Below are 27829 nucleotides of genomic sequence, written 5' to 3' on the forward strand. Positions count from 1 at the left end.
GAACTATAACTGAAATTGTTTTAATTTAAAAAATAAATATATTTTTAAAAATTTATGGTTTAAAATAAAAATGCTGTAGAAATTCGGGTGGTTAGAAGGAGCTATTACAATATGTCTAATTTTCTTACTTTTGAGTCCAGAATACAAAAACTGATTATTTTTTATCTTTAGCAAGAGGAGCAATAGAGACTTAATGTGGAAGAAAAATTTTTTCCTGATATGATAAATCAGTGGCAATTTTGTAAATGGCTGATTATTTCCAGATAGAAGTGAATTATCGGAACATAATTATACTGAATCCTTTTAAAAAGTGTTTTAACTCACATAACATCCATATGGGTTACTCTTTTTCTTCATTACAGGGTGTGGCTGTGAGATTTGAGAGATAAAGCTAATGAATGCTACATTTTGATTGCTGTTGAAAAGGTATGATTAGAGTCAGAACTTTTGAATAATAATCTGTACACTTAAAGTACTTAGTAGCTGTGCAAAACTACAATTGACTTAAAAAAAAAACTCACTAAGTCTTCCTTTTCCTTCAAAATTGCCAATAAACATTTTCTAATGTAATTCTAAGGAACTCATTGGATACTTGGGAACTCAAACAGGGAGGGAACTCACAAACATTTTATTAACTTTGGATTACATGTAATTCTTAAAATTAATAGCAAGAGACCAGAAGTTTTTGTTTTTGGTTTTGTCATAGTGATAAATAAGTCTGATACATTTTGTTGGTATGGCAAGAGTCACTTGAGATATACTGTTAAATATGAGGGGTGGAAATATATCATATAAACAAGTGGTATTACACAGCACACATTTTTCTAAGAAAGTAGTCTTCATGCATGAGAATAAGATATATACCCACAATAAGAGGGCATATTGACCTATAATTTTCAATATTACATCCTTGTATTTTTTTTAATTATATGCTATTTTTCAACTAGCAGAGGAACATGGTCTCATAAAGCTAATATTTACTCTGCTATGTTTATAGAGCCAGTAGTGCATTGCAGGAAATGGGTAAGTATGAGAAGTCAAATATAACTTGGTGTCCTGTGCACAAAAGAAGACAGGACAGGAGAATCACCATGTTTAAAACATCCAGCTCACAGCAAACTCACTGCTACAGACACATAATTTCCCAAAGGACAGGCACCCTGAGCCCATATGTCCACTGGGTCCTCTGGAGAGCTGCTTTGAGCCCCTGCTGGGTGTGATTCTGTACAGACAAGGATGCGCTGCCCGCAATAGAAATTCTGAATTCCCTTCTCCTGCATAACTGCCCGCAGACACTCCAGCTGTGTAACTTCAGCTCCAGGGCCCCTCAAAGTGCATCAGAGCTCTGTGCCTGGCAAACACACCACCACAGACATGCACATTTCCAAAGGGCAAGCACCCTGAGCCCACCTATCTACAGGGCGCTTGTGAGAGCTCCTGTGAGTTCTTGCTTGGTGTGAACTTGGGCTAACAGGGACACACTGCCCCCGCAGTAGAAATTCTGAATTCACTCACCCTGGACACCTGCACACTGAAACACCAGCAGTGTGACTTCAGTGCCAGGCTCCCTCAAAGTGTGTCAGAGCTCTCTGCCAGCAAACTCACCATCACAGATGCACACATTTGCAAAGGGCAGGTACCCTGAGCCCATATATCCACCGGGTCATCTGGGGAGCTGCTTTGAGCCCCTTGCTGGGTGTGATTCTGTACAGACAAGGATGTGTTGTCCCACAGTAGAAATTCTGAACTCCCTTCTCTTGAATAACTGCCCACATACACCCTAGTCACTTAACTTCAGCGCCAGGACCCCTCAAAGTGCATCAGAGCTCTGTGCAGACAAAAGCACCACCACTCCATGTGCATTTTCAAAGGGCAGGCACCCTGAGCCCATCTATCCACAGGGCACTTGTAGGAGCTTCTGTGAGTCCTTGCTGGGTGTGACCTTGGACAAACAGGGATGCACTCCCCTTGGCAGTAGAAATTCTGAATTCACTCATCCTGGATATCTGCACACAGATGCCTCAATTACACGGCTTCAGTGCCAGGGCCCTTCAGAGTACTTCGGCGCCCCTCACTGGCAAACGCACCGCACTGCGGGTTCCCCTGTGATCCTCCACTGGGAGCATGCGCATATCCACCACAGGTGCAGCAGCAAAAGCTGAGTCTGCCCACCTCACAACTACAGAACTCTGGACACCACAGTCACACCTTTCCAGAACACAGGCCTCCTGAGACCCATCACCCCAATAGAAGGTTCCTGAGTGCCATTGTGAGTCCCTGCTGGACACGCACAATTTCAATCAAGGGCACAAGACAGTAAAAATTGAGTTACCCCCTCCACAGTTGCTGACTTCTAGACATTGCAGTTGTACTTTTCCAGCACACAGGCCTACATCAAGAGAACCCAAATAGTTCAAGTAGGGAGCTACACCAGATTACTAAGCCAAGGAGAACTGAGAGATCACACCAGTAGCACCATTCCCAAAAGAACCCAAGTATCAAACCAATTGGACCTACAATTAAAACATTATAGCAAAACATGGGAAGACAAAAAAGCAATCCCCAAAGGAAAGGAAAAGGTTAATCACCAGGAAGGGAGTTAAATAAAATTAAAGCTAGCAGCATATCAGAGAAAGAATTCAAAGTAATAGTTATAAAGATGTTTAAACGGCCTGATGACAAATCCACACAACTCAATGACAAATAGACAAAACTCAATGAGAACTATAAGGAGCTGAATGAGAATGTCACCAAAATGAAAAGGAACCAAGAGGAGATGAAGAACGATATAGCTGCAATAAAGAACACAATGGAAGGCTTAAACAGTAGACTAGAAGAGGCTGAGGACTGCATCAGTGAATAAGAAGACAAGGTAGAAAAAACACACAAACACAACAGCAACTGGAAAGAAGACTTAAAAAGCAAGAGTCTAAGGGAGCTTTGGGACAACACAAAACAAAATAACATTCGCATAATAGGAGATCCAGAAGGAGAGGAAACTGAACAAGGAATAGAAAACCTGTTTGAAGAAATAATGACAGAAAACTCCCCTGATATTGGCAAGAAAAAAACTATGGAAGTCCAAGAATTATGGAGTGCCCTCAAAAAACTGAAAATGGAACTCCCATTTCACCCAGTAATCCCACTTCTAGAAATATACCCCAAGAAACTAGACACACCAATCAGAAAGAATACATGCACCCCTATGTTCATAGCAGCACAATTTACCATAGCTAAGATTTCGAAACAGCCTAAATGCCCATAGCAGATGAGTGGATTAGAAAACTATGGTACATCTATACATTGGAATACTATGCTACTATAAAAAAGAAGGAATTCCTACAATTTGCAGTAGCATGGGTGGAACTGGAGAGCATGATGCTAAGTGAAATTAGCCAGGCAATGAAAGAAAAAAACCACATGATCTCACTCATTTATGGAAAATAAAGAACATTATAACCTGATGAACAAAAATATAGATACAGAGGCTGTAAAGCATCAAACAGACTGTCAAATTACAGCAGGAAGGCTGGGGAGTGTTGGGGAGAGGGGAAAAGAGATCAACCGAAGGACTTGTGTGCATGCATATAAGCAGAACCAATGGACACAAGACACTGGGGGGGGGGGGGGGGAGTGTGAGGGCATGCAACAGGGGATAGGGGAAGCTGAGGGAAGGTCAATGGAGGAAAAAAGGAGATATATGTACTACTTACTATATGTAATACTTTAAACAATAAAATAAAATTTTAAAATAAAATAAAACATCCAGCTCAGGAACTGGTCATAAAGCTTCAAATAATTAAATCACAGAAGATAAGGAAATCTGTTATTATTTCTATCTCCATAAATGTAGCCTTTTTATAGATAACTCTTATCATGTAAATTCTTCACTTTACTAGAAAGCACAAAAGACTCCTCCAACCCAGCTCCCATTTGTCAGCTCTGCTCTTACTGTGTGTGTTGGGAGAGCGGAGGCAGATTGTAAGTGAAATCCAATACTACAACGGAGACACCCTGCTTAGAATTGTACCTTGAAGTAGTGAATTCTTCTCATTCTGTTATTAAGTGACCTCTGTGTTAAGGGATTCAATGAATTTTTATGCTAAAGTCAAAGAAAATAGCAGTGAATGAGAATCTGTTTTTCCATGGACCGCTTAGATTGTATTGTATTATGGTAAATGTCTCAAGAGATCAGAGCCTTAAAGAAAGCTTTTGTGGGAGAACTTCCCAGAAGCTCATTTTTTTTTCTAAATCTTCCCTTTTAATTTATAACTTTACTTGACATTTTGGAAGGATCCAGAAAAATAAAAGTTACCAAGTCGTTCTATTCTCTGCATGCATAACAGACGAAGTGGGGGCCTCCAACAAACAGTGAGGGCTAAGACAGAAACACTGATGGAGGATAAAAGGTGGGTGAGGCAAGGGAGAGAATTTCAGCTACAGTCAGGGTCCTATGAGCCCCCCACAAACTGATCCTCAATTTCATTACATGGAGTAGAGAGTGGAAAATGGGTAGAATGGTGAAAAGACAGTGAAAAGGTACTTCCTTTGTTACTTATCTCTTCCAGATTTCTCTCAGATTTTAGATTTTCCAGCCCTCTCTATCTCAGTGACTGCACTGGTACCTTTACAACATCAGTCCCACCATTCCTTTGGTCCAGGCTACATCTTTCCCCTAAATCCCCAGAGTTGTCCTCTCTCTGCTATTTTCCTGCACTGGGTTTTGATATTATCTTTCACATATTCATGTTCACATACCAAACAACAGTGATCTCCTCTAAGCACCAAACCAGAAACTGTGAGCCTCCATATATATATATATATTCATGTTAGTGTGCTTCTAGACAGCTAAAAGCATGTAAGCCCAGAGTGGAGGTATGCTAAAATGGGAAGGAAATGGTGCTCAGAGCTCAAAGCTGGAGTCTAGGCTCAGCTCCAACCTTCATTCAACTCTGCTAATAGTTTCAGTATTTTTAACTCTAAGTGAGGCGTTTGCAGTCTGATCAGTCCTGGTCCCAGAGCAGGGAAATGCAGATCTGAATCTGGTTATCACAATGACCAGGATGTGGAGAGCTAACTTTGGTTCCTGGGAACCAGGGCTATGAACCATTCTAAAATCCATGGTATGATCTTACATCATAAATATCAATAGTGTACCCTTTGAGAAATACCAGTAGATTATTTTTAATGCTCCTTCAATGAGTCTGAGCTCTTACACTTAAGTGGAATACACAGAACTTAAGAGACTTAGAAAAGAACAGAGAGAATACATTTTTGGATTAGAGTTTTATAGGAAGAGAAAAAGGGTGACCAGAGTCTATGATGATACAGGGGGACCCTTAGCAATAAACTCTCTCTTTCCATGGAAGAAGAAAAAAATTGCTATCCTAGAAGGTTAGGAATTACTTAGGCTTTCTTGACAACAAGGTCTAAGAAAGAAGAATCTATATCAGGTTCAAAAGAAAAGTGAGTACCTAAATATTAAGGTTTTAAAACAAATAGATTCTCATTGGATTCAGAAATTTCAAGTGAGATCTTGTTTGCAGACTGGGGAGGAATACTTAGGTAGCTTCTCAAGTCCTTCCCAGCACTTCTGTTTCTATGGATACACTTATTAGGTTTCTACACAATACAATATTCTACCACATTGACAGGATGAAGAGTTGAAGATGGAGGCACAAGTTCCCATCCATTTTCTCCCTAATACACAAAGTATGCCTCACACTTCAAAGGGAGTCAATAATGAGGCCCAACACAAAGGGTGCAGTGGGAAAACTGGAATCTAGCCCAACGCTGCAGTAAAATCTATTTTGATTTCTCAGTAGAAATAAAAGATGGGGGAAAGCGCGGGCACACGCGCGCGCGCGCACACACACACACACACACACACACACACGCACAAAAGAACAGTACCACAGTTAAGTGCTTTTAGGGGAGAGAATATTTGTCACCATTGACAGAATAAAAGTTCTACCAAATGACATAAACGTTTGTGGGGAAAGATGTGTTATTCCAGGGAAAGGGCTGTGTTCCTTTTCCCTCACTCTTTATTTAGTTTTTGTCCATTCAATGTTCCAAGCTGTATCCTCTCCATCCATAAAAGATGCATGGATTGAATGTGTTCTTTGGGTAGGTCTTTTGTCAGAAAGCACTTTCAAGACAAAAGTGTTTTACTTGTACTATCTCAACAGCAAAACATGTACTTTCAAATTGGTTTGCTAGCAAGCTTTTTCCTTGAGTAAGCAACACTATTGTTAGTAATTTTTCGAGCTGATAATATACACCCATTAAAAGAAACAACAACCCTCTTCTACCATTATGAATCACAGGATGAGCAGCCCTTGCTAGAACTAAATGAAGGCATTGTGGCCACTGGGACCTTTTATACTTTGAAAAAAGTCATGACAATAATACTAATTGTTATTGACAAATGAAGTTCTGATTGTCAATGTTTCAAAAATATAATTCATCCACAAGGCCTTAACTATTTGAAAGTACTTAACAAAATCTGATATATATGGGCATGCAATATAAATTTATTGAATCTGTTCAGTTAGAATCTATGAATGCAGAAATAAAATTTGTTTTAAGCCAATGTGGAGAATATTCTATTTTTAATAGCTTATAACACCAGAGTACAGAGTAGTAAGTATGAGAAGTAGCATATCAAATTTCTTTTCATTGATAGCCATCTCCCAATGACATCAAAAGATTACAGTCTGTCCATAATCCACTTCCGGAGTTCTTGTTGTAGTAGAGAAGGACTATTACCCATTTTAAAATATCACTCAGAATTAATAACTTCAGTGAGAGAAATGGGAAAATTAACACAAACCTTAAGACCTCCAGCAGACAGAAGACAATGTTCTTTAGGGACTTGATTGAAGCAATGTATTCACCGCAGTCTTTTCAATGGAAGCCGTTCACAAAAGAAGTTCCATGGAAGACAGTGTGGCTTTGACAGGAAATGTGCTTCTGGAAGGAAAGTGAAGCACACCGTTAGATTATGGCCCGTCTTAGCCTTTGTGGTCAGAAAGCACTGTTAGCATGTACTGCTATTATTAAAATAATGGTAGTAAATTCTGTTAATTTTGTTCCTCCCAAGTCTCCTTATGTATAAATGTCAGAGTGGGAAACAGTAACCTTCCAGCACTGCCTTTAGAAATTTCCTAAGGTCAGATGTATTTTACTAATTAAGCGAAATATGCTTTCCCCTTTATCTAAGCAGGCCCAGGATTGAAGAACTGTGGATGGTGTATGAGTCCAAAGGCAGCAACACCACAATTTACTGAGTGAGTGCCTCCCTGCTGCAAGGCACTGTACAAGAGGTTTCATATGCATGGGCCTTTTAATCTGAAGAACAGCCCTACAATGGAGAGTACTGGCCCCATTTTACAGATGAGAAGACTAAAGCACAGTCAGGCTTAGAACTCGGGTCTCTCAAAGCCCAAAGGCCTCAGGTATGGCTCTTACCCTCATTTCACTCTGTGGCCTATGAGGTTTAGAAAAAAATTTTCACAAACAAAATTGATGAGAACAAATAATGTTGCAACATACTAAATTAATTCAAATGTTAATAAATTAATTAAGAAATTAGTTACTTTGATTTTTTTTTTTACCAAATATTGTCTTTGTTTTTTTTTTAATCCTCACCCAAGAATATGTTTGTTTTCACTGATTTTTTTTTTTTCTTTTAGAGAGAGAGAAACATCAGTTACCTCCCATACTCTCCTCTACTGGGTATCTAACCCAAAACCTAAGTATGTGCCCTGACCAGAAACAGAACCCACAACCTCAATCAACTGAGCGCAAATATTGCCTTTTTCAGTCAAGCCCCACAGAAACACAGAACACTAAGCTTTTAGCAGTATTCTTTCTATGCAAAGAGACAGTAGCTCCCTTGTATTATGGGGCAGTTTGTGCGTTGTGTCCCATCACAGACACCAACGCAAACATCTGGTCTTCCTACAGTCCCTTCGCATGACTCTCAGGCCCTTCACTGTCTCTGTGAAAGCGAATACCTTCTTTCCCAAGGGTTTTCCTGATGCAATTAGAACTGGAACCCCACCTTCCGTGGATACCCCTGAGTGCTATTACTGTTTCTCCTCATGGCTGTCTCCATCATAATGGCTGAGAGTAACTGAGCAAGGCTCAACGCGGCTCCATCTAGATTTCTACTCCCTTTTTTAGTCAAATATCTGCATGTTTCAGGTGGTTCCAGTGCCCACACAGAGTCCCACAGCTTACCCTCCACAGCTGTCCCAGTGTCCACTCCTATAGTGTGTTTCAGGGTTACTGCCTACTAAGTAATCACTTCAAAATTTCTCTTGAAGTACCAGCCTTTAATGCCACACAAAGGCTGCGTCTTGGAACTTTTAGCTCATACCCACACTGCATTGGGAAGGTTAGAGATTGATGGAATAGGAAGGTCACACTTAGCTTTTTAATTTTTTTCTTTTATTTTTGGCAGCAAAAGCTTAAGTCATGAATAAGAAACAAGGAAAAAAGACCGTAGTATTTTCAAAGCTTTGCAGGCATGTAGTCTGGGATTATTACATTGGGAATAAAAGAAAAAAGAACAGAGCCAGAGCCAGTTTATCTTTGCATAAAAGAAGGGGGAAAAGCATGACAAAGAATGGAGAGGTATTTGGACTGCAGAATCTAAACTAAATGACAGGAATACAAAATAAATGGAAACTTAAAATGTCATATACTAGTGTTCTGTTTTCTTTATACCACTTGAAAACAAAGTATCATATTATATGCCTAAATTTGTAGACCCTTTTCCCCATAAAAGCCCAATGGCAATTTTCTAGTATTTGTGTTTATTGCATACTTATGAGCCAATCACTAAGTAAGGAAAGTCTAGGAACACTAAAATAATAACACAAAAAAGATAATCTTTCCCTGATGCATCTTACTACCTTGGAGAGAGACACAACTAAGATGTTAAAAATTATAAGAAGGGGGTATTTGAAAGAATGGAGTCTGGACCAGACTGCCTGGAGGTGTTCCTGGTTTATCACTTACTAACTATAATACCTGGGCAAGGTACTTAAACCCTTTAACCTCAGCTTCTTCATCTGCAAAATGCAGAATGATATACTTTGGCCCAGGTTGTCATGAGCATTAAGTAAAAATCACCATAGAGTGCTTGGCCCAGCCAGCGGCACTTGGCAAGAACTCATCAAATGTGAGGAAGATGTAGAATTAGTGCATAGCAGAACAGGATGACGTTGGTGAGGCAGAAAGTGCTCAGACTCCAGTGGGGAAGGTAACATGCATAGCTATCCATAACTAAACAGGCACACATGATTAGGTTTTTACAGCTTCTCTGATGATTATTGAAAAGCTAGGCAATGTGCTACTTTAGAAAACAATAGATCTATGGAATTAGGCATTATTTTCTAGGATTTTGTGTGAATGTAGATAACTACCATAACAACATAGCCGAAGAATGATAAAAACAAAATCTTTGTATTGCCATTAAAAAAGATAAAATATCCTGCTGGATCCTGTTATATTCAATTGTAATCCAAAAATGACACTGTGGCTTTTAATGGAAATTGGCAGGATCTATACATACCATTTCAAAACTTAGCCTCAAATTTAAATTACTGGGCTTGTGATATATAATAGTGTTTTTTCATTATTGATGCTTTTAGTAAGTCTTGAAATCAGGGAGTGAGAGTCCCCCAATGTTGTCATTTTTTTTTAAATGCTTGACTCAATAAAAAATATAGAGAAAAGTGTGATTCTTATAAGAACTTGTATTTCCATTAAATTTTAGAACCAATTTGTCAATTTCTCCAAAACACACACACACACACACACACACACACCACTTTTTGAGAACTATATTCAATCTATATATTACTTTGGGAATAAAACAAAATCTTCATAACACTGAGTCTTCCATTCTAGAATATGTATTGCTCTCCATTGATTTAGGTCTTCTTCAGTTTTTATCACAAATCTATCTATATATATAAAATCCCAATGTGCAAATTGACCAAATAGTAGAACAACCGAACAACCAAATAACCAGTTGCTATGACCACCAGAGGGCACGCTATGAACATGGCAGGCATCAGCAGCAGGGTACGGAGTGTGGAACATGGTGGGTATTGGACAGGGAAGGACGGTGGAGCAGGTGAGCAGGGGCGCCACACAAGGAGCAGCACCAGGTGCTGTCATCAGGGCAAGCCTCTGGTAGTTACTGAAAACTCTTTGCTCCCAAGTGCTGGGCCGCAGTCCTGCCTGGTGCTCACAACTACTGCTGCTGGTGCCCAGCACTGGTCCTGATCGCTCTTCGCTGTCAGTGGATGTGAGTGGTGGCTGCTGACCCAATTGCCCTTCAGGGTTTATCCACCTCCCCTGCTCCTGAGGGACCATTAGGGCAGCAGCTGCCACTTGCACCTGATGAGGGTGCTGGCCCTGCTTGCACCTGCTGCTGGAGCTGTCCCCAATCACTCTGCATCATCGCGGGCGGGGTTAATGCCTTCAGCACATGGGAACTGCAGCAGTGGGAGCAGAACTGCTGGCAGAGAGGGGACCGAGAGCTCAAAGGATGGGCCAAGAATTGCCCCTGAGCCCACCACAGGCTCTCTGCCAACAGTTCCTTTCAAGGTGCATGAATTTATGCACTGGGCCCCTAGTATTTTATAATTTTCAGTGTACCGGTCTTGTACTTCTTCATCTAAATATAGAATCTTTAGGTTTGCCAAAACCAGTTTGGCTCAATGGATAGAGCGTCGGACTGTGGACTAAAGGTCCCGGGTTCGATTCCGGTCAAGGGCCTGCAAGGATTGCAGGCACATCCCTAGAAGGGGGTGTGCAAGAGGCAGCTGATCAATGATTCTCTCTCATCGATGTTTCTAACTATCTATCCCTCTCTCTTCCTCTCTGTAAAAAATCAATAAAATATATATTTTTTAAAGAATCTTTAGGTTTGACAGTATTATAAAAGGTACTGATTTTCATTTTATTTTCAAATTACTTCTTAGTTTATAGAAATAAAATTGAGATTTTTATATTGACCTGTATCAATAGATTTTTGCTAAGTTCAAATGAAACTTTAAATTCTTTAGGATTTTCACAATCATGCTATTTATAAATAGAGATCATTTAATTATTTGTCCTATCCAATATGTTATCATTTAAAATTTATATTTAGTGAATCCTATTACATTTGCTAGGCCTTCCAGTGCAATGTTAAACAGAATTAGTGAGGTGGATACCCATGTCTTCTTCCTGATTTAGGAGAAAAGTACTCATTGCCTTGTATTGTTAGTTGCAGGTTTTTCATAGATGCCCTTGATCAGATTAAGAAAAATGCCTTCTATTTCTAGTTTTGCTGAGAGTTTTTATCATCATTAGGTGCTACATTTTGTTAATTTTTTTTTTCTGAGTCTACTGTGATAATCACATGATTTCTCCTTCCCTTTATTCCATTTATGTGGAAAGATTATTTGAATGTTAGTGTATACTTGCATACCTGGAATAAATTGAATTTGGTCAGGATGTATCATTAGTTCTATGTATCACTGTATTCTATTACTAATTATGGGATTAATATTTTTAATATCTTTGCATCTATAGTCATGGTGGATATCAATACTTTTTTTTTTTTTGTGGCCTTATCATGACTTAGTACTAAAATTATACAGATTTCTGCCCTGGCTGGGTAGCTCAGTTGGTCAGAGCATTTTCCCAATATGCCAAGATCATGAGTTCAATCCCTGGTTAGGGCACATATACATGCACAAAGAACCAATGAATGCATAATCAAGTTGAACAACTAATCAATGTTTCTCTCTCTCTGTCTCTCAATCTTTCTTTCTCTCTTTGTCTCCCCCACACCCCTCAGTGTGTGTGTGTGTTTCTCTCTCTCTTTCAATGTGTATTCTCCACATTGGCTTTCTTCATGTATCATGTATCAGGTAACTCTCATTTCAAGACTGTCTTTCTGAAAATATGTTTTCCTAAGGTTTAATGCTATCTACTATATGGACTAATTCTTCAATTTAATTGATGGATCTTTCTTTAAGGATCCATCTCCCCCTTCCTCTTACACTCTCTAAAATGAATAAATAGCAAATAAAAAATAGTTATGTAGATTTCAGACAATGACTGAAGTGTTATCTCTAACTCTATTTTCTGTATTTGCTCAAGATTAATATTATTTCTTCCTGAAAAGTTTGAAGGAATTTACTACTACTAATACCATCTACACCTGGAATTTTCTTTGTGGGACAGCTTTCAATTACAAACTCAACTAATTGAACAAATACAAAGTTATTCCTATTTTCTACTTCTTTTTATATCAGTTTTAGTAGATCTTATCTTACTAAACAAGGAATTTTCCAATTCATCTAAAATGATTTTCTTTGTCTCTTCCTGCTTCTCACACCCTATAATAACAATTCCTGCACTTGATGTCTTTTCTATTCTACTTTACTTGACTTAACTACATCCATCTCTCTGAGTCTCCTTTCTTGACATATTCCTCTAAATGATACTTTTTCTTCTTAGCTTTTCTAACACTTACTAATTTAATCTTATACTGCCTTATATTTTTCATTATCTTTTATTAGTTTCCCTTTATTCTCTGAAAATAGATTATGGGATCCTTGAAAGCAGAAGTTACATCTTAAACTTCACTGTTCCATAATATCAACACAGTCTTTAACATTAAATTAATATTTATAAGATTATTGATTTGTCTACTTTGGGGGTTAATTTAACCATCCATTGTGGTTGAATTTCGAGCATCTGACAGTATCAGAAAACATGCCAGTATTAAAAATAATAATAAAGCCCAGCCAGTATTGCTCAGTGGTTGAGAGTGTGTCTATGAACCAGGAGCTCACGGTTCAATTCCCAGTTAGAGCACATTGGATCTAGCAGTTATGCCTGGGTTGTGGGCTCAGTCCCCCAAGTGGGGTGTGCAGGAGATGGTTGATCAATTATTTTCTCTTATCACTGATGTTTCTATCTCTCTCTCCTTATCCCTTCCTCTATGAAATCAATAAAAATATTTTTAAAATAATACTAGTTAAAATAAGGAAATAATTTGGCATGTCAAAAGGCACAGGAGATAAATAAAAAAATAATGAGATCGGTTGGGTTAAGTGTCATCCTGTATACCAAAAGGCTGCAGGGTTGATTCCCAGTAAGGGCACATACCTATGCTGTGGATTTGATCCCCAGTCAGGGCATATATGGGAGGTAATGAATTAATGATTCTCTCTCACATCAATGCTATATTCTCTCTTTCTCTCTCTCTTTCTTCCTCCCTTTTTCTCTCTCCCCCACCCCCACTTCTTCTCTCTAAAATCAATAAACATACTTGGGTGAGGATTAAAATAATAATAATAATAATAATGGGAGCACCCATTCATAACTGCTAGATCCAATGACAAATACTAAGATTAATGAGCAAGACTTTGAGAAAGATATAAATAGTTTCTAAGTAACCTCCCTAAAATATTTATTAATTACTCTGGTAGTTTTAACATATATTCAAAAGTTTTACATCCTCTTTATTCCATAAGATGTGACTTAATTCCTCTCCCCTCGACTGTGTGCTAGACTTAGTGACTTGCATGAAATAAATGTAACAAAGAAAGAAAAAGAATAAACCTGGCAGCTATGACCTTTATCAAGTGATCAAAGTCCACAGCATTTGTAAAAGTCATACTATCATACTAGTGGCCTGGTGCATGGATTTGTGCACATTGGAAAAAATGAATTAGAAGAAATATTTTTAATATTGTTATTCACCCTTTATCTATAATAGAAGTGTCAGAAATTAAAGAAAACTAGTGAATTGTATATAAAATAATACATAAATTAATAAATAAGCAATAAAAACAATGAAGACATGAAATAAAGACAAAAACATGAAATAAAAACAACAAAAACATTTTATAAAAACAGCAAAAACATGATATAAAAACAACATTGGTGCAACAATGACTGATAAAGTGTTTAAACTTATGCTAATATTTCCCTATGTACCACATTAAGAGTTAAAACACTTTCAGAGTGCTTGACCACCAATTTCCTCTGTGATGAAGTGTTTACAACTTTAACTTTAACATCACACACTCTTCAAACTTGAGAGAAAGTAACATATAACTGACCATGTACAAAAACTGGTTCCGGTAGGAATATTCCTACTCTGTCTAGAGTTTGTCCTTGTGATTTATTAATAGTCATTGCAAATGCTGGCATCTTTGAATTAATTTAAATGGGAGGCCAGTGTCAGACAGGGACAAATCAATTCTTGGAATCAGAACAACCTCTCCTCCACAGATCCTGTTAATACTTCAGATTCACTTATGTTAGGTTGCAATCTTGTGATAATAAATCTAGTACCATTACAAAGACCCCATTTACTATTAAGATTTCTCAATAGCATGATGATTGCACCCACTTTCAATTTTAATTTATGGCATGGCATTCCCGAAGGAGTAATACTATTAAGAAATTTGATGGGGAAATGTTCCTTTTCTGCATCATCTGTTGAATTGATGGAATTATCACTCAATGCGCTAGTCAACATTTATCTTTAAATTGCTAGTGCACATCATATGTACCGGCTGGTTGGTCAGTTGGACATATGTGACACCACCACTTTCTTTCGGCCTCAGAATGTCAACAAAAACTACCAAATTCACAATTGACAATGACAGATGGAAATATACATGTGCAATTGATGCCAGCAAGAGCTTTATATGTATTGTGCATTCGTAAGTCGTTTAGTTTTAAAATTGCCAGTGTACTTCATATGTACCAGCCAGTTGGTCAGTCTCATGGTTGGATGAACAAATAAATAAAAATGACCTTGAGGAAACCTGAATAATTTTAGGAACAAACAGGAACTTAAAAATCTTTAATAAACAAGAACAGAATTCTACAAAAAAAGGAAACAGAGTAATTAAAGATTAAAAGTATAAGAGTAAAAATAAGTAAATCAATATAACACAAGAAAATAGTTTTGAATGAGTCTCCCAACATGTTAAATAAAACATTGAAAGAAAATGGAAAACACAAAAGAAAAGATGTACAGAATCCAACTTGGATGCCCAACAACTAAAATTTCTAAAGAGAATTCCAAAAACGAAAAACAGAGGAGAAAGAATAATCAGGGAAATAATTTAAAAGAAATTCCCACCACTAAAGGTCACAAGTTTTCAGAATGAAAGGACCTATTAACAAGCCCTTCAAAAGAGCCTATCAAGAAAAGAACTATACTTAGATAGATTTTACTCAGAAATCCTAAAAATAAGTTTCTAAAAATTGAGGGGAGAAAAAGCAACTTTCAAAGGAAAAACAATCAGATTTCTTATCAGCAATAGTGGGTGCTAAAAATAGAGCAATGTCTCCAACATTCCTAAAGAAAATTATTTTTAAGCTATACTTCTTGATTTAGCAAAAACATTAATCAAGTCACTTTTAGAAATGTAGAAATTCAGAATATTTATCTACTATATGACCTTTACTTGCAGATTCAAATTTGCTTCGGCAGCACATGGAAATAAAGTGAGAAAGAGGAAGACAGGGACCCAGGGGAGATCAGTGCCTCGCCAGCAGCCACACCAGCCTGGGGCAGAGGAAGGTGCCCAGGAAGAGAAGCAATTCCAAAGATTTCATTCTGCCTCCTGAGAAGCTGAAGGCAGGTAAGGGTGCCATAGAAGTAGATGATGCAAAGAAAAATAAAAGCCATTAGGAACTCTAAGAAACACAAAACACTATATGAAATAAGTCAGTGTAATCATAGTTTATTACTTTGGTCAGCAGTGAATAATAATACATTTTATTGATTTTTACCTTTAGAATCAACCTAAGACAAAATACTATATTTAGTTTTGTGGTTAAAAAACAAATTTAGAGGATATCAAGCATAATAACACAAAATTAAAGTACAAATGAGAGCACCAGAAGGTATTAAAGGGAGAAAAAGTTATGGAAAGGGTAAAATTCTCATCTTACAAAGTAAGAAATCATTAGATACTGTCTACAGTTAATGAGATTCTCTCTCATGGCAGACAATATCACAGAAACATTTTAAAATACATGACAAAATAGCCTATTTCAGGGATATTATTTGTTAAAGAAGGTTTTTTGTTTGTTTTGTTTTGTTTTTAATATGGTTAAAATATTTGTAAAAACTACATGAGGTAAGTAAATGCTAGTCTGTCATACTCTCCGGATGGGACCTAACACATATCAGAGGAAAGGGCCAGATCAGTCTCTTGTGTTCACTCACACAGCAATGGAAGCTGCTTCCATTGGAGCCATCCTGAAATATACTGAGCCTGTCACTTATGTCCTCTGGAATTGCCAATAAGCAAGATGACAAACGGCCCATCAGAATCAGGGTCTGTGAGACATATCACCAATTTTCATCTCAAGGACACAACATCTCCACCATCAAACATGATATGGCTCAGATGACTTACTGGGATACTGGGATCCCACAGAGCTTACATCACTTCAAATTTGGGATGTACCCGGCATGGCATGAAGTTGAATTTTCTGAATATAGGGACAATTCTGTGATATAAATTTGGAAAAATAAAAATGATGTGGAAAATCTTTAAAAGGAAACACATTTCAATATAAGAAAGATCATAGATCCTGTGATGATATCCTCATAATCTTCAAATTCCCTTTGCTTTGTGTTTAAACATCTCAAAGAAAGAGTTTTCTAATGTCATTCAATATAGGCCGACATCTGAAATTTAACAGCAGACTTCCAATACTTCCTATCTTGTAGGAGCTTGCTTTTCATGGGGGGCGGGGGGGGGGGGAAGGACCCTGCCCTTTTTTTTTTTTTCCTGAATGAGAATTTTCCAGCTGCTGCAAAGTTTTCAGACACATGTTTTCAGGGTTGGATACTCCTACATATAAATACTCACTTTTAACAAAAATTAGGGCTTAAAAAGGTTCACAAGTAGTAACAGACCTTAGATCTCTTTTGGAAATCATGGAAAGAGGATATATATTTAGAAGAAATATGTCACCAAAATGTTTTCCCAATAGAATAATAAGAAATAGAATAAGTTCCATGGAAGCAAGGATGTTGTCTCATTTACTTCTGTATCCCATTATCTAGAAGATAATCCTACATATAATAAGTATTCTATAAATGACTGTACATAATTTTATTGTAAAAAGCAAAGGGGCAAGTGCAGGTAGAGTGCTTTACAAATTCTAAAACATTCTAAGACTTTATTTTTCACTGTGGTTATTTCACATAATTCATTCCCCTGTCCTGGCCCCAGCAGAGCCATTCCCTGCATTTTGAATGCTAATACTGCCCTGGGTCATTAGTTTCTACAGGCAAGGCAGTACAGTGCAGCTGTTCAGAGGATAAATTCTGGAACCAGACTGTCTGAGTTCAAATTCTACTCTAAGACTGATTTATTGGCTGTATGACTTTGAGCAAGTTATTTAGCCTTTTATGCTTCCTCTGTCCATCTATAAATTGGGAGATAGTAGTGCCTAAGTTATGGGGATATGAGAATCAATGGGTTTCTGTAGAGAACTCACTGAAAATGGGCTAGCACACTGAAAGCACTGAGTGCTGTTGCTACAGTTACTATTTTACTACAGGATGTAGAAAAGGAAATTCAATTTTATTTTTTTAATGTGATATAACTTTTAACAATATGTTTTATATTCCCAAATTCTTTACCTTTCAACTTGGTGTGCCATTTGTCTACATGCTTATCTGCTTAAAGAGTCCAGTGGAGTCACAGCTCAGTAACTTGTATGTTTTGAATCCATTCTGGATGTTAGCTGAGGCATTTAATCACAGAGGCAGCTTCAGGGTCTCTATCCTCTTTGCAGGCTTTTGCAAGCACATTGCTACATGTGTGCTCTCTCATGAAGGCCTTTTAATGTGACTTGGACATGGCAAGCTTCTTTAAAAGTAAAACAGTTTTAACTGTTAGTGGGATTGGCTTTAGGAACATTCTTTTCTATTTTTTAAATTTTATTTTCTTGTTTAAAGTATTACCAGTAGTAGTACATATGTCTACTTTTTTCTCCTTTGACCTTTCCCTGGCCTCCCCTACGGCCTGGCACATGCCCTCACTACCCTCTCCTCCCTTCTCCCCCCCAGTGTCTTGCGTCCTTGGTTATGCTTACATGCATGCATACAAGTCCTTGTTGATCTCTTACCTCCCCACCAACAGTCCCCAGCCTTCCCACTGTAGTTTGACAGTCTGTTCTATGCCTCTATATCTATTTTTGTTCATCAGTTTATAATGTTCTTTATTATCCATAAATGAGTGAGATCATGTGGTATTTTTCTTTCACTGACTGGCTTATTTCACTTAGCATAATGCTCTTCATACAGCTTAACAAAAGGAAGACAAACAATCCAATAAAAAAAAAATGGGCAAAGGTTTTAGGAACATTCTTAATGTTGATGAGCTAACATATTTTTAGATAATTTAATTCAGAAGAGTTTAATTATGATTTTATGAAAAAATATATTGTTTGTTCAGTTATATTTATATGATATCTTTGCTCCATTAGTATTGAAATCCAGATGTCAGTTTATTTCCATGTAAACATATCAGATTGATGTGAAGTTTTCTGGATACTTTAAAAGGAAAAAATCCAAAATAAAACAGCACACCACTTCTGAATCATATTCTGTGTTGGAAGTAAGAACTTTCAGTTATAATTTACTAAATTAGATCAAGGGGATCTTCGGGGGGGGGGGGTGAAGGAGGGGTGCCAAAGAAATTCTAAAATTCCCAAAATAAAACATAAAGCAATATGCATTTCACTTGTTCTTTTGTAAGTGCTTTGGGAAATGTTAGACTGCTGATCTGCATCTTGTCACCTCTTTATAGGAGAAAAACTATCACCAGCAGCTGCTTCAAAGTATAATAATATTTCAGGATCATACTAAGAAATATGAGAGGAGATCACTGGAAATTTTCTTCCCATAGGTGATGCCAGTGTGAAGCTTAAAATTGTGTGTGTGTGTGTGCATATTCATATTTATGTATGTTATAATATATATACACAATATACATACAGAAGATGGTTCATTGATTTATACTTTTATAAGATCAGGTTGAGTTTTTCTATTCACAGAAGGTCCAAAAATGGCTGTTCAGATTTAAACTGTTACTAACAGTTCCACAAAAATCTCCTGGGAGTAACAGAGCTACTTCTAACTTGCTTTCCTTCTGACTGTACCGTACACTTCTAATTACACAAAACTGCTTGAGGCTCTCGTACCATTTGTCATATTTTCATCCAAAAATTCAAACCTATTCCATCCTGAGAACAAAAGCTGGCAAGAAGCACTCAAGTGATGAGTGAACAAAATGCAATAAAAAAGCAACATACTGGCATAGAAATGTCATGTGAGCTACTGAACAGCACACAACTCCAAAGTTTACCAAAATATTTTGAAACACTTTGCCAATGAGCATATAATCGACTGAAGGGCTTGCCAGCACTATCTAGAGATGTCTAACATACTACATAATAAAGAAAATCATTTACAATAAAAAATTAAATGTTAGAAATACATTTTTAGAGTGCTTTAAAAACCAGTGCAGTTTGCCCCCAATTTTATCCAAGGAAATAACTTTATATTATCATCTTTCATATGTTGATGTTCATATTTTACTTGCTGCCTATCATCTGTATTTTTGCAAGTCAAATAAATCAGTCAATCAACCTGTATTTATTTTAAGAACCAAAGAAGTATAAATTTCCTGGTTAAATTATTAATAGTAAGATCATGATTCATGGAGCCAGAATCTGCCATTCTTTATAAGTATTATATTCTTCCATACATCCACCTACTCATCCATGTATCCCTCTAGTTGGTCATCTATCTATCCATTTTTTCTGACAAATATTAGTCAAGTACCTAAGACGTGTCAAGCATTGTGCTGATTGGTATAAAATGAAGTTTGTGCCATCATGGTATTTATAGGCTAGCTGGGAAGACTCACAGTAGAAGGGAAAATAATCACCATTTGTGCTAGGCACTAGGATAAAGAAAAGACAACATGAAGAGTTGAGAGATCATAAAGGATTCCTGAAAGAAATAGCATTTACACTTAGGCCTAAGAATATGTAGCCTAAGAAAAAAAAAAGTACTATTGGGCCAGAAAAACAAATAAACTAACAAAACAAAACAAAAAATGAAGGGAGTAATGGGCCAGAGGGAACAGCACAATGAAATTACTAGGAGAAGGTATGAAATATTAAAAACTCAGAGAAGGAAGGGCAAGTGTGTAGACAACAAGGAGAGAAGTAGCAAGAAATAAGACTGGAGAGATGGGCACAAGTTCGAACTATTCCTATTTTTCTAAGATTCATTCATTGCCTTTGATGCCTCTTCTCTGATAATTTATCATTTTAATAAATATTGAACAGGGTAACTAATAATAAACCTTTAAGTAGTAATAAATAATGTATTATTTCATTATTTTTAACACAAATCTCTCACCTTGCAACACAATGAACTGTCTATTACTAATCACGAGCCACTGTCCACTTATTCCTCCAGGAAAGTTTGGAGACCTTTTTAAATGACAGGTCAAGCATTGCGTCCACATTTCCTTTAAGAGACTTATTATGATGGTGAAAAATAGTACAATGTAATGATTACATTTAAAATCAGTAAATAAAAATTAAGAAAAATCACAAGTGCTCCTTTACCTTCAAGTAAAAGTTCTCCGTTAGCTGTTGAGAACATAGTTTAAAAAAAAACAAAAAACCAATAGTCTTCAAATAAAAATATGGATCTTAATACTATAATTTTTCACTAATTTATCATAAAAACAAATATTTCCATAGAAAACATCAAAATCTCTAACAATGAAATGCATAGGCCATGCTTGTTTACATTCAGACACACTTATACACTCATTTGCAGTGCATACATTTCTCTCTGAGCAGGCAGTGAAAGGAGCAGCACTAATTAGCTTTTATCCTTGTGGGCTAAGCAGAGCAATACTACCTACTTTGTATTCAACTCCAGAGACAAAGAGGCAATTTTGGATTTCAGCCATTTCTCCTGCTGGATTCTATTTAAATTAAAGTAGAATAAAATACACTTCATTTTTAACTCAATTTCCAATTGAGAATTAAAAAAAAAAATAGTCCTAAATATTTTGTTCCATCATGTGAGTCCCAATATTTTGCTAAATTCCTAAAGCAGAAGCAACTATATTTTAGAAAAAATGTTTATATCTAACACCAAATACATTTTTAATCTTACTAAATTATAAAATGTCTCTCCAACCCTTACTTTTTTCCTAAATCCTCTGTTTTCACTTTGGCATGTGAACTTGTAGCTGTAGCTAAACATGACTTGAGAGGGAATGTGATACATTGCCAGGCAATCCTCCTCTGTGCTCTCCCCTCCCAAGTTCTGAATTCAGGTCCCACTCAATCCTGTCCTAATGAACACTCCACAACTCAGTTGTTCTAAAACATATGCAGAAACCTACTGGCAGGCCCGTTTTGGCTTAAAATGTACAACTTTCTTACAAGCAGAGCCATCTCATAATGGGATTGTTTGCCTTATGAAGCAATAACTCCCTTTACCTATGTCTGCTGAGTGCTGGAATACTAGCTGGACAATCAATCAAGATGTCATAGGTGGATTCTATAAAGAAAAGTGGCCTGAATCCAGCTTCAATAACCCACTCTCCTCCCTCTACAATTCTAAACTCACCTTGTTATCAAGACTGAGGTTTCCCTGTCTGCCCAACTGTGGGTTCAGGCACCCTCATTTCTAATAACAATACCACTTAAACATGGCCAGTTTCAGATACACATTGCATTTCATTTGTATACAGTGCAATGATATTCCCACATAATGGATGTTCATAGCTTTAACTGACTCGTCTGAGGTCACACAACTAGTAAGTGGCAGAGTTGGGACAGAACACAGGAGTCCCTCTGACTCACAGGCCCCAAAGCTCAGGAAATGCCTCAAAAACATCCTGGGATCATCTGCTTTAAAAACATCACTATGAGGGATTTTTAAAATGCACATTTCTGGGTCCCAGCCAAGAGCTAGAAACTAGATTCTTGAAGGGTGGGGACAACAATCTGCATTTTAATATGCTCCCTGGACAATTGCTATTCACAGCAGTTAGAGAATTACTACTCTAAGTATCTTCTTCTATCTCTAAACTTTGGAGAGTTAGTCAGCTTTCATTAGGAACATCTCTGGGATTTTTTTTTTTTTTTAATTCATTGTTTGAGTGTCTTTTATGAGTAGCCACAGCCCTGACCCTCCTGACCTCACAATTTTTTATTCAACAAAAACTTATATAGCCGAAACTGGTTTGGCTCAGTTGATAGAGCGTCGGCCTGTGGACAGAGGGGTCCCGGGTTCGATTCCGGTCAAGGGCATGTATGTGGGTTTCGGGCATATCCCCAGCCAAGAGGCAGCTGATCGGTGATTTTCTCTCATTGATGTTTCTAACTCTCTATCCCTCTCTCTTCCTCTCTGTAAAAAAAAAAAAAAAAAAAAAAAAAATCAATAAAATATATTAAAAAAAAAAAACTTATATAGTATTTACTACATGGGAGGCTCTGTTACGTGATTAAATTCTCCACCTTATGGGGTAGATAATATTTTTTACAATACCCATGCTATAGATGAGAAAACATGCATGGAGAGGCCAAACGGACTACAGTTTCAAATGAAGGCAAGATGTGATCCTTGGCTGTCTGGCTTAAGTTCACATGCCAACCACAGCGCATGCTAGACCTGCAGCTCCAAACAAAGATTTGCAGCCACCACAAGAAGTGCTGGATGTTCCCCTACCCCATCTTGCTGGGCCTTCACCAGTTCTGTTTCCTCCGCTGACACTTCCTAAATGCCCCTCCCCCTTAATTACATGGCTAATTCCTCCTCCTCGGGCAAAACCTGGACACTATGGCTGGATGACCAAGATTACTTAGATTCTCCTTTTCTGCAGTCCCAGGGCAGGGCTTAATGCACATTGGCCTTGGGGCACTAATCACACTGACCAGTACCCATAGGTCTGCTCCCAGCTTCCCCTGGAGACTGCAAACACCCTGAGGGCAGAAACCAAGCATTACTTATTTCCTGCCTAGTTGTCTGGTGGTGAGCAGGAGCGCCTTAGGTGCTTGAGGCACAAATGAATGGTTGTACCTTATACAAAGTAAGGAATGATTTGCTTTATAATAGACTTTTCCACTGGTTTCCTAACCCCTGCTTCATTTGCATACCATTAGTTTCTGGACAGAAAGCCTGGAGGGCAGGAAGTTACAGCTACTGCCAATTGGAGATCAATTCAAATTTCAGATAAAATATCTCTGAAATTATCATTTAAATCAGTGGGAAATTCTCTACTGATCTACGAAAATGTGCATTAGACACAAGGTTTGCTGGGATTCTCTTGCTGCATAGAGGGAGGTGCAAACATTAGAGCACACTGGCTTCAGGGCTGTAAATGTGTAAGCAGATGGGGTCTGTGAAGCTTGGCTTGTGAATCCAGTCCTTTCTTCTCCAGCTGGCAGAAGCAAACATTTCTGAGAGCTCTGTTCTCCTCGCTGCTGAGGATCAAGTTCCCCTGCTCTGTGATGACCAATGAAGCCATGTGGGGAAAGCAAAATTATTTCTTACAAGAACATAGGGAGCAGCGGGGAGGCTGTTAGTACTTTGGTTCTTTGACACCTACTTCTAAAAAAAGGCTAGTTGGTGTTTTTTCTAACTTATCTCCCAGAGACCTAGTAAATCAGACAAGATAGTTGCAAAACGTTCTATGGTCTCAGGATAAGAATTTCTTGCATGCCTAGAAAGCCACCCCAGTTATAATGAAATTCCTTAAGCAAGCAAAGCAGCCCCAAACACAGAATGTTAGCTTCCCCATCTTGTACAGCTTACTAAGTTCTTACAACTGTACACATGCTACACAGACTCACCAACATTTTTTTCCTTTTCAAGAAATTTAGTCTTTTCCCTCACATCAAAAAAAGTATATCAAAGAAATGCAAAACAGAATTCCTGATTAGTACAAACAGACCATATTAATTTTTCCTTCTAAAGTGTACTCTAAGACAAAAGCAGGCTAAAGCCATTATGCTGATTCCGTGATGGAGTGCCCAGATTACCACACAAATAAACAATGTGTTTCAGATAAAACACTGCACTGTACCTCACAATTACATTTTATGATGGAAAATATGCTTATGAAGCTTTTGGCCTGGTAAATTTAAGGAAAAATGCACTCATGTTTTAAGTCCCTACAAGTTTCATATGAAAATGCAGGTCTGGCCGAAACCAGTTTGGCTCAATGGATAGAGCGTTGGCTTGGGGACTGAAGGACCAGGTTCAATTCTGGTCAAGGGCATGAACCTTGGTTGCGGGGCATATCCCGAGTAGGGGGTGTGCAAGAGGCAGCTGATCGATGACTCTCTCTCATCGATGTTTCTCTCTATCTCTCTCCCTTCCTCTCTGTACAAAATCAATAAAATATATTTTTTTTAAAAATGAAAAAAAAGAAAATGCTGGTCTTTGAAACCCATCTTTTGTGAAATAAAGCCCAGCCAACGTCTTTGACCAAAAGTTCCAGAGTCATTGCTCTCTGCCATGGCTGTAAGTTTGATCAACTTTTCTGGGCCAAATATGTCTGCTCTGCTCCCTGGTTAAAAACACACTAATATTTCTCTTCAAAATGGATCTTATGGGATGAGTCAGGGATGAATCAGGGAGCACTGGGACATAACGAAAGAGAACATTTTCAAAACAAAACCAATCTAAAGAATTCACTGGTCACCAAGAAAAGCTAACAACCATATCAATAAGGTTCCTCTCCTCTAATGAAGCTCCTCCATACCATCACTCAGTTCACTCTCAGAAAGAATGTTGTGGAACTGATCTGAGCCAATTTGATCATTCACTGATATTAGGCTCTGTCAGATAGATGACACCTATAGATCTTCTCTCCCATACCTTGCTACCAAATTCTGTCACTTATGCAAACATCTATTAGCAAGAAGGTATAAAATAGCTATGTAATTATTCCCATGAGAAGTCTCTCTGTGTGTTCTTTTTTGGTGTTACAACAGAATTTTGGATCAAAAGTTTAGTACTAGTAGATATCAAAATACTCCCCTGCAGCACTCAGCTAACTCTTTTAGTTATTTAGAACAATCTTGCATTTATCAATACAAAGGTGGAGAACTATCCAGCTATGGTCATATTCAGTAGGAGACTGGATTTCCAATATTTGCTTTGCTAGATTCTTACATCTTGTTCATGCACTGGAATGGAATTTACAAATCTTGAACCTCACTCATTTTACCACTGGGGGTAGGGGTTCTAAATCCTCCTTGTTGATCAAATACAAAGATCATTGAAGCATCTGTGTTAAGCATCTCATGAATCTTTCAAATACTAGCCATGTGTTGAAACCTAATGCCCAATGTGGCATTAGAAGGTGCGGCCTTTGGGAGGTGATTAGGTCACGAAGTAAAGTCCTCCTCAGTGGGATCAGTGTCCTTATAACAGAGGCCTGAGAAAGCTCCCTAGCACCTTCGGCCCTGTGAGGTTACAGTGAAAAGACCCCAGGAAATGGGCCAGCACTAGACGTGGAATCTGATGGCGCCTTGATCTTAAACTTCCCAGCCTCCAGAAATGTGGGGGATAAAATTAAGTAGTGCATAAGCTACCCAGTTTAAGGCAATTTTGTTACAGCAGCCCAAAGGACTAAGATAATTATTAACAAATATTGGCTTACCTCCTACTATGTGGAAGGAACTAGGTTAGCTGGGTGGGGTCCAAAATGATATGACATCATCTTTCTTCTCACAGAGCATTTTATCCAGATGGATATGTACCCAGGAACAAGACCCCAGCAAATGAGCTACACATGATGTAAGACTAGGCAGGCTTTGCTGTGGTGGCCACTGGCCAGGCAGAGTAGATGGTGTTTGAGGAGAAGGTGGCACTAAGATAAAAGGTGTGATGTAAGCGCTTAGGGGTCAAGGACATGACAAGCAGGCCTAGGCCCTAGGATGTTTTGCAGCAACCTTAGCAGCAAAGGCACCAGGGTCAGGATCAGTGGGAAGGCAGGGAAGAGGCAGGCTCTGTGTCAGGGCCCTGCATGTGTCAGGAATCACAGCAGCAGGCTCTCCCTGGGCAATAACTGTCACCTGCACTGACCATTACTCTTTAAAAGCAATCCTTTCATAAATTCTCTTTCTCTTTAGACGTGAGGATAAAGAAGCAATGCACTAAACTAAACTAAGTCAAGCTGCTGGAAACTTCATAGGGTGGCATATTTTTACAAGATAGAAAAAAGTGATCTGGCAAAAGCAGGGTTGCTAAAACCACCCCAAATTAACCCCAAATGGCCAACTACTTTAGTGACACTTGAGCAGATGAGTAATTAAAGTGGACCACATTTAAAGTGAAGGGCACAACTACATAACATAGCAGAACTTCCTTCTTCTTCTGGGCGATCTCCAACCTCATTTAACTGCATAAACCCAAGAACCCTTACTTTAGAGGTTTAGCTTTAAAGATCTTGCATAAGAATTCAAGACCACTGTCTTTCTTTTCCTAGACACATTGTAAGATATCAGCATAGAACCTGGAATTTTCATCAGAATGAAGATGAATTTTCATCAGAATGTTTCTCCAATGCAGAAACATACATGTTTTTATTATCTACAGAGGATTTAGCATAATCTCTGTAAGTTCAACAAGAGATATATACTTTAAAAAATTATATTACTTCAGAGATTTGAAATATCAAGACTGCACCTACTAATTACACCACAGTCATTTCCTTCCCACATGTGTAGCCAGACTAGGTGGGAGAAAGGGAGGGAACACCAACACTGAATGGCTACTTTATTTAACTTCTACAGTCCTGTGAGGCAGGTGAGATTATTTTAATTTTAATAGATGTGAGGCTAGAAGAGTAATTTTTCCAAGCCATTAAGTTCATAAATGTTAGAGTTGGGGCTCATACCCTGAGTAAAAAAAACCTCTTTTTTCCTTGTACCCAAGAGAACAGTGTTCCGTGGAGCACAGAAGAGAGGAGGCAAGAAAAGGGGGCAGTGCGTAAAGAGGCTGCTAATCCCTAGGCTCTAGCACTGAGCAGAGTGAACTGTGATGAAAATACTCATGACAACTGGGTAAAGCCAGGAGAGGCCTAGCCAGGCTCAACTGAATGGAAGGGGAGAGATGTTTCTATAGATACTTGGAGTCCAATGAATAAAAAGGGAGTGCTTGGCCATATGGATACACTTATAGCTATCAGATGCTATGTTTTTAAAAATAAAATTTCATGTCGAGTAACTCACTGTAAATAAACATAACTGTCTATCTAGATGACTTGGATGTCTGCAATTACCTTGGGATGGCTAACATGCAGAGAGGGAGGGTCTCCATCAGAAGACTGTTACTCCACTCAATGACCCCCAACTATCGTCCAGTGATTAGCACAGGAGGTGTACTTATAGATAAGATTCCTGTTCTTAAGGAACCACAAGACTGTGTGTGTGTGTGTGTGTTTGCGGGGGGGGGGGGGGGGGGAGAGAATGACAAACAACAAAGATTCCAATACAGTTAAATAGAAAATGTACAGGGTCAATAGTAATTACCTTAAGAGTCCAGTGAAGGGAGGAGCACAGCCTTTCAGGACAACAAGGACTCCCCAGCCACCCCACCACCACTCCCTCCAGTCCAGATAAAAGCAGAAAGGGACCAATGAGTAGGGCCACATTTTACCCTTGTCATCTCCCACATCTAAACCACATGATTCCTTCCAACATAGCTAAC

General features: G+C 38.1%; 1 protein-coding gene across 8 annotated transcripts in view; it reads right to left on the reverse strand.

Moving 5' to 3' along the window:
• Window positions 1–27829, reverse strand: part of ENOX1 (ecto-NOX disulfide-thiol exchanger 1) — a 559063-nt gene that overhangs the window by 285652 nt on the left and 245582 nt on the right. For all 8 annotated transcript variants that reach the window (XM_084876551.1, XM_084876549.1, XM_084876547.1 and 5 more), the window contains one exon: window positions 6836–6975. The gene's annotated coding sequence lies outside the window, so the exon portion shown is untranslated. The remainder of the gene's footprint in view (window positions 1–6835; window positions 6976–27829) is intronic.

This window comes from Pipistrellus hanaki, assembly GCF_964339955.1.
Source record: "Pipistrellus hanaki genome assembly, chromosome: 3".
NCBI lineage: Eukaryota > Metazoa > Chordata > Mammalia > Chiroptera > Vespertilionidae > Pipistrellus > Pipistrellus hanaki.